A 14,990-nucleotide genomic window follows, 5' to 3' on the forward strand; every position below is an offset into this window, starting at 1 on the left:
ATAGGTAAATGTCATTGTTTAATTGAAGACATAGGGAATAGACCAACTTAATGTCTTTCCTAAAGGCAAGCAGATTTGGCACTTGTCGTACGTCAGATGAGAGTTTTTCCAGAAAATGGGGCAATTACAACAATAAAAAAAATACTTCCTAGGTCGCATAAGATGGCATAATTTAAAAGAAGGTACCTAGCGATCTCACCTGTGGTCAGGTGATTCATTCTTGATTTTTTTTGTCAGTGTTGCTTTAAGTGCCTTTCTGATGCTTCTTAACTCTCAGATCAGTTAGTTCAGATACTTTCATTGTTGGTTCAGATTCTTCCTGTTGTCATCCTGACAAATCTCTACTAAGTTGGCTACTCCATTCATGATGGTAGGCGGGACCGAAGCTCCCTTGCATGTTTACCTCTGATTTGAATAATAAATGGGAAATAGAGAAAACATCATATTCATATTCACTGATATATTTACATTTTCACCATAAGATCATTGGCAATTCCATTTGTTACTATTGGACCATGGAAAACATACTTTGATATCTGGTGCCATGTATTCAAAAGAGAATACTTTTTTTTTCAAATAATTTGCATTTAAAACGGGATGGGGAAGTCAGGTTGGAATTGCCAAGAACAAAGGAAAAAAGGCAGAAAATGTATTTCTATCCAGGGACAAAAGTTTGTCTTAGATTTGGTGATCTTTTGAGTGAATGTAACATTGTGAACAGCAACTCCAACAGTATGTCTTGCCTCTTTCTTGGCTAGTTCTTTCAAGCATGTGCAAATTAAAGAGCATGCAAAATAGAAAATATCACTTTTAGCTCAAATTTGAGAACTGTACACAATGTTTAAACATTATACATATTGGATTATCATATTCTGTTGAAAATGATGAGTGTGGAAATACATGTGGATAATTCAAATGATTTTTGTAAATAAAATGGATTATCAGGTAGAGAAAATTTTCTGTCACAGATTATCAGGTTCGGTTTTAGACATTAATTTTATTAATTGCATTAGTATCCCCTTTTTTTCCTCTGGCACTTCACATTTATTGGTACAAGGAATCCCTAATTTTATTTCCATAGCAACCCTATAAGATTTGATTTGAGATAGCAACTGGCTTAAAGCCATTCAAGGGGGTTCAGCACTTGTGCTTTTCCAATCCATTCCAACAATTTAACTACCTCTGTCTGCCTGCCTGCCTGCCTGCCTACCTGCCTATCTATCTATCTATCTATCTATCTATCTATCTATCTATCTATCTATCTATCTATCTGCCTATCTATCTATCTATCTATCTATCTATCTATCTATCTATCTATCTATCTATATATCTATCTATCTATCATCTATCTATTTTTCCTTCTTGTTTCCCTTATTTGCATTCCTGTATAATGATGGCTTCTACTTGCTAATAGAAATAGAAAGAAATTTAGTTCTTGAGATGTTGATAAGAAGTTTTCAGGAAGTCTTAATGGAACTATTTCATTGTGTTATGCATGTTTAGAAGTTACTAAATGTGGTATATGTGTATGCATTAAAGTAACTTCAAATAGCTGTTCAGTTGTTCAGTCACTTCTGATGGTGGTCTGATGGACATAATTTTGCAGAATAATCTGTCAGTAACTGCATCTTTGAGTTCTTGTAAGGTAATTAAAATTAAACCTGATTGAAATATTCACCAGGTCATTTTCAGAAGCATAGAAAATGTACTTAAAAGCCTTCAGTTGGTTAAAAAAATAACTAAAAGGAAAATAATATTTTTTTCAGAACTCTTGTGTTTACGTTGGGGTTTCTTTGATACCCTTTTTAGTTATTTAACTATCCTTCAATTCCAACCTATTTCCAATCAAGAAGTAGTATATTATGCATGATAATACTCCAGAATATCAGTTAATAAACCTACTATTTTCCTGTCTTGGTTATATCACTGAAGGAAAATGATAGAAAATGAAGCTAGTTCAAACAAGACAGCTTACTTATTCATATGTATTTATATATACATTCTACTTCTTCATCCATATAAAACAAAAAGAATCTCTACCCAAAGAGATTTGTATGGGATCGTCAAATACATTTACTTTCAGCTCAATTTTCCTGGAAAAAAGAATACAGTTAATGCTATGTTGTGTTTCTCTTTTCCACACATAATCTTTTAGGCCAAATTTAAACTTAACAAGAGAAGAGCCTCTTTGTCCCTCATGCATAGGAGAAAATGCTTTGGATAATTTATCCATGTGAAGTTGCAAGCTGCAAGGTCACTAAGAGCATCAAAGATTGCTGAGTAAGTGCCAGACAAGCAATACAAAGGTGCCTCGTTCAGCTTTACCATATGGACCCAATTTGTCTTATTATTCTTCTGTGTTTTCTCTTGGCATGGTTACCTCTTACAACTCTCTTGCTTTTTAGCATCCAGTCATTATTCTCCACCATATGAAAAAGACAGTAACTTTACAATGGTTCTGGACATTGTTTTTCAGAACAGGATATTGTATCTATGTATGCTGAAATCTGTAGAGTATCTATTAATGCAATCAAGAATGTGGTCAATCTGGTAAAATTACTGAGGCACAAAACACATCATGCAGCAGCAGATATTCTAAGATCTACATGATTTTTTTTTTTTTTTTGTAGAAATTGCCCAATCAGCCTTTTGACCAGATTCCACATCACATTAAAAATGGTTGGCAGCTTAATGGCAGGTGCTTTTTTAAAAGTTATTTTTGATTAAGGCAAATTGATAATCAAGCTTAATTTTTCTCTCCTCTCCCGTTTCTTTGGTTTTAAGTTTGTGTGGTGTGTGTGTGTGTGTGTGTGTGTATAGATATAGATAGATAGATAGATAGATAGATAGATAGATAGATAGATAGATAGATAGATAGATAGATAGATAGACAGACAGACAGACAGACAGACAGATAGACAGACAGACAGATATGCAATTTTGAGGCTCTGATGGGTTTGAATTCAATTCTTGGTCCTTCACACATCCATGTTGAATTAGATGCCCAATGGAGCTGCCTCTAATTTCCTTAGAAACATCACTATCTCCTAACTTAGTAGTGTCCCTATGGGAAAAGTCACAGCTAGACTTTTGGCCAGTAACCAAGCAGTAGCCTGGCTGTGTTCAAAATGGGAAAGAAAAAAAATATGCAAAGGCCACAAAACACACACGAAGAAGCTACATTTCTCATTAGTTTCTGGAAGAGTAAAAGTCAAACCCACTTCATCAGATGCATGGAGTTTAGGGGAATATTAAATAAAACTGTTACTAGGGGAAAAGGAAAGGGAAAAATGAGAAGTGAAAGAAGTGAGAATTACCTTTAGTGATCTATACAAAGCAGTAAAGTGATATGTAGATTTTTTTCTTTTTACACTGCACAGCTTGTTAAATTATGTAGTGTCATAAGAAAAGCTACTCATTCTTTAATCCATGATAAATAGTTTTGCATTTTGATCAGAATCCTAATTATGCTATTTTGTATTAAAATGTGTATCAATAAGGCTGTTTTTCAAGGATGGCCAGCTGGAAGGCAGTGACAGCATTTCCTGAGGAATTCAAAAGTTTTTTCTTTAGTTTTTAGACATGGCCCATTTGATTATCAAATTTTGGTCCGTTAATTTGGGGGGATACAGATTGGCAAATTTTTCCACTATCAATCTCCGTGATCTCTCTGTGACTTTCTTAAATCCAGCACTCTGACTTCCAGTGGCTGAACATCTAGCAACTTAAGACACAATTTAAAGGTAAATTTTGTAAATATTTCTTGTTTAGTAAGCAGGCAAATATAAGTAAAATAATAGCTTAAAAGGGAGTGGGTAAGAATGAAGAAAGGTTTCTGTCACAGAAATCATGTGAATGAACTATAGAGAGTTAAGAGAGAAATTGTAGTGTACAATTAATTTGAAAAGTATAAATTATCTGCATCCTGCAAAGGAAACAATATTAAGGTGACCAACCGTCCACCTTTAGGGAGGACAGTCCTCCTTTTGTAAGTTCTGTCCTCCCTCAAAAAGTGTCCTCCTACATGTCCTCCTTTTTAATATTTGAAAACTAATCTGCAGGGCTTTTGTTTTCTCATAGAATGCTCAGAATGGCGTTCTGGCACCTTTTTTTTGATGGTTTCTTTTCAACTTTTGCATGAACTGTGCTACTCCCCCTATTGGCTTTCGAAAGCCAATAGGAATTGCTGCTGAGCGTGCCAAACACCTAACTGGCAAACTTTGCACATGCAAGTTGTCTGCAGCGAAGGTGAATTGGCAGGAACTTAGCACCCCTGCCTGCTATCCAACTACACCATCTCCTAGTTAGTTCTGAAGATACCGTGCTGTGGGAACCGCGGGGCCCTCTCTACACGGGGCTGCGCAGGTTGGGCGGTGGTGCTGGCAGGGCGGCTGCAGGAGGGTTGTGTCAACGGCGGGCTGCCCCCCAGGCCGGAGCTGGCGCGGCTGGTGCTTTGGGAGCCGTGGGGCCCGCTCTACATGGCAGGGCAGCAGTGCTGGCGGGGCAGCTGTGGGTGGGGGCACAGCAGGCGGTTGACCTTCCATGGGCTGAGCCAGTTTTTACGATATTTTTTTCTTCAATTTATTTGTGTCCTCCTTTTCATTGTAAAAAAGTTGGTCACCTTAACAATATCCTTACTTAAACTTAAAGCAATTTATGTTCTCGCACCCCAGATAAGGTCAGCTAAACCACTTACTGAGGCCTATATGACATTTTGATAGTTAAAATTAATAGAATGATTCAAGATGCACAATGTTTTGACAATGAAATGTACACAAATCCACAAAATCATTTTTGTTGCATTTAAATGGTTTCTCCAATTTCAGTGCTCAGGGTCAGCTGTTCCAAAGGACTTTTGATTTAGAAGCAGGGCAGGAAGAATGGTGGCTTACCATCCCCCACATGTCACTTATTTCCTGGCATGGTTTCGTTCTTCTCTTCAAGTCTTCACCTTCCCCTGCTACAAATTCTACAAATACCTTGGCAATAATTACTAAAATAAGCTTCTATCAATTAGCTTGCAAGTGTAAATTTCAGTTTTCAGTTTGAATTAATTAGTGATTGAAAAATCACCACAGTTTTATTTGAGCTCATATTAGCAATTAGCAAACGATCCAAATACTATAAATCAGTCTTTCACCATCTGAGGCACTCCAGGCCCCAAAGTTATCATGAAATCAGATGAACTACAAATTTATATATAGATGTACAGAAATGTATTACAGAGATGTCTTCTTCTCCCTGGACCTTCTTCTACTGTGCTAAGAAAGAATCATGATAGTGATGACAAAGAACTGAGGTTCCAAAATGGATAGAAAATTACTTTTGAAACACAGGTTCTTGACTTCAGTGGATTCTATATTTCAGTGGGTTCTCTGTGCTACTTTCTTCTCCTGAACCAATGATGAGGAGAAAAAAGGACACAAGTGGGCAAAACCTTTGGCAGACTCCCAGACCACCTTTCTCTTTTTATACTTCCAATTAATGAACACATTCTTGGAGAGAAAAGGTTTTCTTGTCCAGAAGAGTCTTGAGATTAGATAGTATGCTGTATTATGAGAGATGTAAGAAATAAAAGCAAGGGAGGAAGTGAGAGCAACTAAAAAAGTCTGGTGCTCCGTAATAGCGATAGCTAGTTGAATCATGTCCATTTTTGTTTTTAAAATGTACACTAAATAAAATTTGTAAAAAAAAATAGCGATAGCAATAGCACTTAGACTTATATGCTGCTCCACAGTGCTTTACAATGTTCTCTGAGTGGTTTACAACATCGGCATATCACCCTCAACAATCAGGGGTAATAAAATTGGGTCTTCATTTTATGCCAACCTCAGAAAAATAGAAGGCTTAGTTAACCTCAAGGCTGATCAGGATTGAACTCCAGGCTGTGGGCATTCTAACCACTGCACTGCTGGGGTTCTTTGATTTAACTGTGTGCTAGTTGTACTTTGAATTTCCTAGAGTCTCTTGTCCTAAAAGAGAACCAATAACTAAGTCCACTGGGTTATCTTGGAGAATTGCATTTCAGAAGGTTCTCATCAACAAGGTGACAAATACTAGCCAGGAGGTGGTATATTTTGTATAGTTGCATATTTTTCATTGTTTCTGCCTCAACAACAAGGCCAAGCCAACCAAAGCTCTGTTTTTAGAAATTTAATTAGAAGGAATTGAAGAAAGGGATTATTGGGAGTCTTCTAATGATGCTTGCCGATAGGTAAAACAACTACTAATTGTTTTCCCAAGGAGAGATTTTGACAGAAGGAGTTAGAGCCATGGTCTCCAAAGTTTGGTAAAGCAAGAGAGTTTTTTTTTCCTCCTGACTTCCCTTATCTCACCATTTCATCCATGGATCAAGTGCTGCTCAAGTGACTGATGACCTGGAGAAGTAAAGCAGTAAAGGCTAATTTCAGATAATATGTTCCAATACATTAGTGCAGATCAAGAGCTCTTGTTTTAATATTTGCTCACAAAATGTCTGGATTTAATCAAATAAAATAAGGTTGTTCTTAAATGTTAGTTATTTGTTCTGATCATCAGCATAACAAGAAAAAAAACTGAGAAAAACTTCTAAAGTTGCTTATAGATATTTTTGCACCTGAAGCGAAAAATCAAAATTATATGGATCACAAATCAATGCTTTAATGATAGAGAAAGGACAGTCTGTAGCACTGAAATTATGCTCCTTCTGGATTCTACCTTACAAAATGAAGTTTGCTTTTACCTTCCTTTATAAGCCCATTCTTAGAGATGACAGTTTTGCAGGCAATTTGTGATACTTCATTAGGCATATGTAAGGCTACTTCGATTTTTCTGAGATTTCTTGATAATTGTGGCTGGAATGTACTCAGCGCATGCAATTTTAGAAATTTATATTTCAACAAATAGTTATGTACTTGGCGTGCATGGCAATTATCTGAGGTTGCAAGATTTTATTTTTATAACTAATTGGATAAAAAAGAGTAATGATCTATAACATCTGATCTAAGGCTGAGAATTTCTAGCTGACTTGGAGGAATGCCATGATTGTTCTAGCTGAAGGACAATATAAACATTGTGTGCATGCTGGAAAAGTAATTCCACTCATTTTTCATTTACAATGTATAATATACACCAAGTGCAGCAGCACTGTGTGTGCATCTTTCCTATGGAATATCTTAGCTGTGAATTAAAACAGTCTGAATTTTTTCAAGTTTTCAGGTAAGCTTGGGGGTGAAAGGATGCCTTGTTTTAAGAATACACTCATTTACCTTTAGTGCCACTCTTCAAGCAATGATTTTTTTAAAAAATTCAAGGATAAAAGCCCTAGAAAAATTTGGTCTGCTTTGGCAGTTAGAAAAGAGATGCTCTATGTACATCATGTTCATGTTCTGCTAACCGTAGCATGAACATGCACAGCTAAGGTTTTTAGAGAAATGTCTCAGTCATCCAGGTCCTGGTTGTCCCAAAAGTGTTTTTTTCAAGAGGCAACTGGACTTTCTTGTTTTTCTTTGAAGATGTTTCGCTTCTCATCCAAGAAGTCAAGTGGCATCCTGAAAAAGCACCTTTGGGACAACCATAACCTGGATGACTGAGAATCTCCATAGACATTTAGCTATGCACTTTGGGATGAATACCCTTCGAATGGTGCGAGCATGTGAACGGATTTCCAGAAAACATTGCAGACTACAGGAACTATTTCTGCTTCAGCTGAGATTCAGACAACACGGACTCATCCCCCAAAGCCTATGCCTGTATTCTACAGTGAAGGAACAAGGGCAGAAAACATCCTGCAGCCAAGAAGGCTCCACATACATCTGCACTACTCAGGTGACCCTGAGGAAACAGGTAAACCTCCAAATGGCCCCAACAACTCTCTAAAAGAATGCAAATGACCTGCTGTTTGCAAGCAATATAAATCCTTCCACTCCCCACCATCCAGTCAGAACTGAAGAAGCTTCTTGGATGAAAAGCGAAACCTCTTCAAGAAAGTCCAGTTGCCTCCTGAAAAAACACCTTTGTTTTTTTAGAGAAGATTTTACAACAGTCTTTTTTTCATCCCAGTCAACCTTAGTGGCAGTATACATGCATTTTTAACTGTTCCAATTTTAAAGTAAACTTTTTGCTCTTGGCCCAACAGTTCTTATATTCAGCTAGTCACTGATGATAGTGGTGATAAGCTGATCATGATGACAGATGTGCCCAGCTGCTATTCTACACTTTTATCTGCAACACTCAAGTTCCAGCCTATCCAATCACTGGATCCTGTTCTTCATGACCATCTTGGCTTAGGCTGAAGGCCTGATGAAGGTCCTTGGCTCCTACAGAGGAGCATTCAGGTATTTCACAAGCTTCTTATATTGAAAGGTCTACTCTTTTTCTAACCTGTTTTTAGTCCCATATTTATTGGACATGTTTTGGAAGGAGGAGCAGACCTGTGTTTAAAAAACAGGATGAGCATATTTTACCCCAAAGTTTAGTTTAAACAAAAAATACACTGGATTCTGCCAGCTACATGTGGCTGATTCTGTTTTTGACTATTTCTGCTGATAGCAGCACTGGCCTCCTTTTTATTGTTATTACTCTGACCAGGAAGGGGGGGGGGGATGCTTCACAGTGTTGCTGGCAGACACTACTCACTGCCAGGACTCTCATGTGTACCTTGGGAGAGATTTGGAAGCTGATGTTTTGCTGCTTTCTCTGTCTAGCTGAGTATCAAATCATATGTACAGATGAGGAACATGGATACCGGCACAGAGGAGTACCCTCTGGCTTCTTTCAAAGCCTCCATCATTCCTGTGACTCTAATTTGGACTATTTCTGAACAAGCTTCAGGAAGACGGACAGACACATATTCAGAAGTAGCCTGACTTGCCATCTGAGTAATTTACAGTAGAAGGTAGCTAGAGCTGCTTTGTCACCAAGACTATTTCTGCACACATGACAAAGTATTATCCTGGTTACTTTTCCAGATGGCTGGTGAAGGGAAATGCAGACAACAGAATCTATCATTTTTGGCTCTATTTAAGTTTATTAATTTTCTTTAATGATTAGTTGTTTCTTTCATTTTATTTTTATTTATTTATCAAATTTAGAAAACACCCTCTCCCTCAAAGGGAGACTTATTTTTTTATTAAAAATAAAGTAATAAAACCATTGCCACCCCATCTTCTGAAACAATTATTGCTTTTAAAGCTTGAGGAAAGCCACTAACAAAGTCAATGGTTTCTATAGCCAAGGTTCACATTAAGAAGTTGCACCTGTGAATCTTAGCCTCAGCAATATGAAGGCCTTCCTTCAATCCAGACCTATGGTGAGCTATATGCTCTATACTTCAAAAATTGTTATTCTGTTTCTCTGATTCTCTAGTTTCTGGATTATTCTTCCAAGAAGTTAAAAAAAAAATTCTTCCGGCTCTGAGACAGGCATAGGTTGATCAGCTTTGTTTTGATTTCCTTTCAGCTGCATCTGGCATTTCCATTTCAGTGCTCTGAACAGGGAACTTCCCTGAATAAATTCCATCTACAGAAAGGTGATTTAGAATACTCATCTATGGAAAGGTGATTTAAAACATTCTATTAACATTATTATATTTCTTGATATCTTATTGTATATAGATATATATCAATATATCTATTTCTGTCTATCTGTCTATCTGTCTATCTATCTATCTATCTATCTATCTATCTATCTATCTATCTATCTATGATTTATCGTATCAAAACTTAGCTAGGATGCGTTTGAAAGGATCTCTCTCTCCCTCCCCCCCCTCTCTTATATTTATATATACTAAAGTAATAAGTAGTCCTCGATTTACGACCACAATTGAGCCCAAAATTTCTGTTTCTAAGTGAAATATTTGTTAAGTGAATTTTCCTCATTTTATGACCCTTCTTGCCACAGTTGTTAAGTTATTAACATGGTTGTTAAGTGAATGTGATTTCCCCATTGTCGAAAAGCTGCAAAAGTTGATTATGCTATAACCATCATAAATATGAATCAGTTGCCAAGCATCTGAATTTTGATCATGTGACCATGGGAATGCTGCAATGGTCTTAAGGGTGAAAAATTGTCATAAGTCACTGCCGCTGTAACTTTGAATGGCCACTAACTGAACTGTTGTAAGCCAAGGACTACTTGTATAAATAAAGTGGTATACTGTATATAGATATAGATTTTTTAGAAAAGGAAGAAAAAAATATTAATATAAACTAATATAAAATAAGAAAAAGAAAAGAAAATCAAAGAGAAAGCTAAAATTGTAAGAAAGAAAAAAGAAAAACAAAAAAATACAAAGAAGTAGCATCTGATCTTCTTTACAGCAGTTATAAGTACTGTATAATTATACATTTACATCACACTCTATGGCAGTGGTGGCGAACCTATTACACAGGTGCCAGAGGCGGCACTCAGAGCCCTCTCTGTGGGCACGCACGCCGTCACCTCAGTCCTAGGCCTTCAGCTGGGTTTTATAAAACCTTTTTTGCTTTAGGCCTCCGCTGCCATGTGTAAAAAAAAAAATGTTCAATCAATCAGTCAATTTCAACTTCTCGTGGGGGAAAAAAGATCTTGCAAAGTTGGAATTGATTGATTGAACTTTTTAGTCCCACCCAGTCTGCCGTTACCACCGCAGTCATGCCAACCCAATGGGCCACACCCACCCAATTGGCCACACCCACCCAAAGGGCCACACCCACCCGGCACCCAACGATGCATAAGTGGGTTTTGGGTTGCAGTTTGGGCACTTGGTCTCTAAAAGGTTTGCCATCACTGCTCTAGGGTTACAACATAGCTCTCTTTTTTGTATAATTTATCCTGTCTAATCATCAAAATCATAAAACATACCTTCACTTTTTTCTTTTTATACAAAAAATCCATAAGGGATTTCCAGTCAGCAATAAATATATATATCAAAGAAGTCAATTTAGCCACCTTAGCAAGTTCTACCATCTTCACCAACCATTCCTCTATTGTGGGAAATACTGAATCTTTCCATCTTTCTGTATACAATAATTTCATTGTGGTTATCATGTAGAGAGAAACAAAATTGTACAACATTTTTCCAATTGTCTGTCCATTAATCCCCAAAGGAAAACCTCTGGTCTCACTTGTATCTTAATCTTTAAATCCCCTGATTCAGGCTATGTATTTGAATCCAGAATTTTCTCGCTTCTTTATGCATCCTCCAAACAAGATAAAATGTTCCTTCTTCATAAATGTTGAAGGTCAGGGATGTCAAACTGGCTGCCCACGGGCTGGATGCTTCATGCACAGGCCATGCCCACCCCGGTTCTGCAAACACTATGTTCTAGACTATTCTAGATATTCTAGATAACTTCTCTGGTGATATATACCAATGGTACATCATTTATAAAAAAATCTTTCATATTATAATCTAATGTAAATTTTAATACTGTCAGCCACATATTTTCCCATTGTTCCATCTCTATTGCATAAACAAAAAATTAGCCCACTTTCGCATACAATCTTTGCTCTTTTTCTGTTTCAAAATTCAATAGAAGTTTATATTTAGCAATTACGTTCCTAATTTATACACAATTCTATTTCAAATTGTCTTACAATTTTCAAAACCATAAATGGTTTTTTCTACTTTAAATCTTTCTAATAATTGTAAATAAGAGAACCATTGACAACTGAAGGCAGGACAAGAAGCAACGGGTGGAAACTAATTAAGGAGAGAAGCAACCTAGAACTAAGGAGAAGCTTCCTGACAGTTAGAACAATTAACCAGTGGAACAACCTGCCTCCAGAAGTGGTGAATGCTCCAACATTGGAAGTTTTTAAGAAGAGACTGGACAGCCATTTGTCGGAAATGGTATAAGTTTTTCTGTCTGAGCAGGGGGTTAGACTAGATGACTTCCAAGGTCCCTTCCAACTTTACTGTTAGTATTATTAACTATATTGCTCTGCTACCAGTTCTTCTCTTGATATGTTTGATTGATTGATTGACTGATTGATTGATTCTCCTTGACAAAATTCTAGCATCTCCTACTAAGTAATTCATTTATGTTTTTTCTTATTATTTCTCTTTTATATGTTTCTTGTCCACAAAGATGTTTTTGACCACAATTTGAGTTTCTTTGTATTATGTATGCTCAATCTAGCATTTCTAACATGATGATTTTTAAAACCCACATTAATTTTGACTTTATTGTACCACAAAAAGCCATGCCTCCTAAATATTAGTCCATTTCCTTCTAACTCCAAAAGCCTTTTGTTTCTCAGTAGCACACATTGTTTCATTCTAATGAAATGCAAGCTGTAAAATTCTCAAATCAGGTAAATACAATCATCCTGTTTTCTCTGCATCTTGTAACACTTTTTTAACTCTTTTTTTATCTCTGCCACAAAAATTTAGATATATCTTTCTGCCACTGTTTAAATTTTGCATCAGTTCTCAAAACAGGTATTGTCTGAAACAAAAACACCATTCTAGACAAGTTATTCATTTTTATCACAAAAATTCTCCCCAGCACAGACAGTTATAATATCTCTCCTCTTAAAATATATTTTTAACTTCATTCCATGTCTTAAGAAAATTATTTTGAAATAAATGCAATTTATGTTTGTCATAGATATTTTACCTTCTTCTCAATCTTAAAACTAATTTTATTTATTCTTTGATTTTCTAATTTTAGTTTTTGTTAACATCATCTTTTTATTAGTCCTGAATACTGCTAATGTACTTTACTCTTTTAATTTGTCCATTAATATTTCCAGTCCATCTTTCAGAACCAATACCAAGTGATCTTCAAATGCCCTTATTAATACATTTTTTTTAATCTTTACTCCCACAATCCTCTCATCTTTTATATATCTCTAATCAATATTTCAAGAATCAAATTAAACAAGAGGAGACATTGGGCATTCCATCATGTTATTTTTCATAATTCCATGGTTTTGTTAGATCATCATTAATAATAATCATGAAACATCTTTTCTATGGCCACATTGTCTATTAATATAATATCTCCCTTTTATAATTTCAATATTTTCTTTTCTTTTTTGCTCTATGCTAGCTACTTTCCTTGTTTATTTGCAAACTCTTTTCTTTTGCTTTATATAGCTCACATGTATTTCTATTTCTCTTACTATTAACATTGATAATTGTTTTTGCAAAGGCTTAATTTGTCAAGAAATACTTATCTTCTCTGAAAATTTCTTTAATTCTTCTTCTTTTCTCTTTATTTCATCCAAAATAGCTTCTCTTGACTCTTCTTTTTAGTTCACAATTGTATTGTATAAAATAGTCTCCAATAAAAGCTTTAATTGCATCCCCAACCATTTTTAAATCAGGACCTTTACCTAATTTAAAAAAAAAATCTTTTAGTTTCTTTTTACAATCCTCCACTCTTGCTTCTTTCTGTTGCAACATTTCATGTAGTCTTAGATGGATTCATTATTTCTAAAATTATATTCAGAATAATCTTATGGATTTGCCCATAGGAGAGATCCATGAAATCCAGTTAACGTGATAAAACAAAAGCAAAATGAAGAGAAACAACATTGTATTTTGGTAACCTAATGAAACAGTGTTTCTTAAAGTGTGGTCCCAGGATCCACCAAGACCCTTTCAGATGTCCCTCAAAATATTCACCCAGATTTGATGAAAAAATAATACAATATCAAATATCCCATCAATCATGAAAATTAGTAGCAGCAGTGAATGCATCAATTTTAATAGCTAACCTGGAAAACATTAACAGAGAGGAAGTTTGGTGTAGTGTGTACTTGCATTTACATACTTCTGAACTGCTAAGTGGCAGGAGCTGGGGCAAGTAACGGGAGCTCACCTCATCATGCTGTGCTTGGGTCCCAAATCTGAGCTGTCAGCTCTCCAGCTGATAAGCTCAGCATCTTTAACCACTGAGCCATCACGCCCCCACTTTTTCCATGAACAAAAGTGGTATACAATTCTCAGTATAGTCATGCTATTGTTGGCAAGACAAATTAAATCACTGAGCTTATATCATAATTCATTCTTTTTTTAGGAATTCCTGCATGGACAGATTTAGGATTTTGAATTATGTTGACTAGTAATAATATGAAAAGTTCCTTTTCATGGTACAGAAGCTAGAGGCTGCTTCATGACAAAATATATTATGTGGAGTTTTGTTATTTGAAGTTTCTCTTAAACACTATTTGTACTCTCTGCATACCACCAAAGAGCAATTATAAAACATCCCACTGTGTCTAGAGACAAGTAATGGACATATACTTCTGACAAATTTGTATACATATCTACTGGATTTTAGAAGATCCATAGCTGAGCCAAGGTGAAGCTGTACTGTTGTATGAGGTATAATTATGGCACCAAATATACCTTTGTTTACCTAGAAATTCTTTGTCTTTCTACTTCTCTCCTGAACCCACTTCTATGAAAAATAGAAAGGTGCTTTGATTCTTCCTGTGCAAAGCTGAAAAATAATTAAATAACACTTAACCATTGTTCACCAGTCCTGAAACACAAAGATAGCCGTAGAGACATGTCGTCTTGCAAGTGGGGAAGGTTCCTTATTACATTTATGAAGCCAAAATTTCTAGATGTAAAATGGAGGCAACGTTAAAGCCCTCCATGGCTTGGTGTCTGAGATACCCAAGGGATCACCTTTTTCCAAGAACCCCTACCCAGATGGACATGCTGCAGATCCCATCAGTCAAAGAATGTAGACTGGGGAGACAGAAGATGGGCTTTTTCCACAATGGCCCCTAGTCTCTTTTCAGAGATTAGAATAGTTCCAAACCTGGTAACCTTTCATAAGGCCCTAAAAACCTCGCTATGTTCCTGTGCCTGAGTTGCTGAATATGCTAAGAGCCCCATTTCCTGGCTGTATTGCTAATTGGCCAAGTATCTTGCTCCTATGTATATTTAATCTGGATGTTTTTATTGTTTTAAAATAAAACAATATTTTTTTAAAGCTGTGGTGACATGGTAGAATGCAGTATTACATGCTAACTCTGCTGACTCCCAGGAGTTTGATCCTGACCAGTTC

This window comes from Crotalus tigris, unplaced genomic scaffold, assembly GCF_016545835.1.
Source record: "Crotalus tigris isolate CLP2741 ecotype Arizona unplaced genomic scaffold, ASM1654583v1 scf7180000019942.648020, whole genome shotgun sequence".
In the NCBI taxonomy this organism is placed as follows: Eukaryota; Metazoa; Chordata; class Lepidosauria; order Squamata; family Viperidae; genus Crotalus; species Crotalus tigris.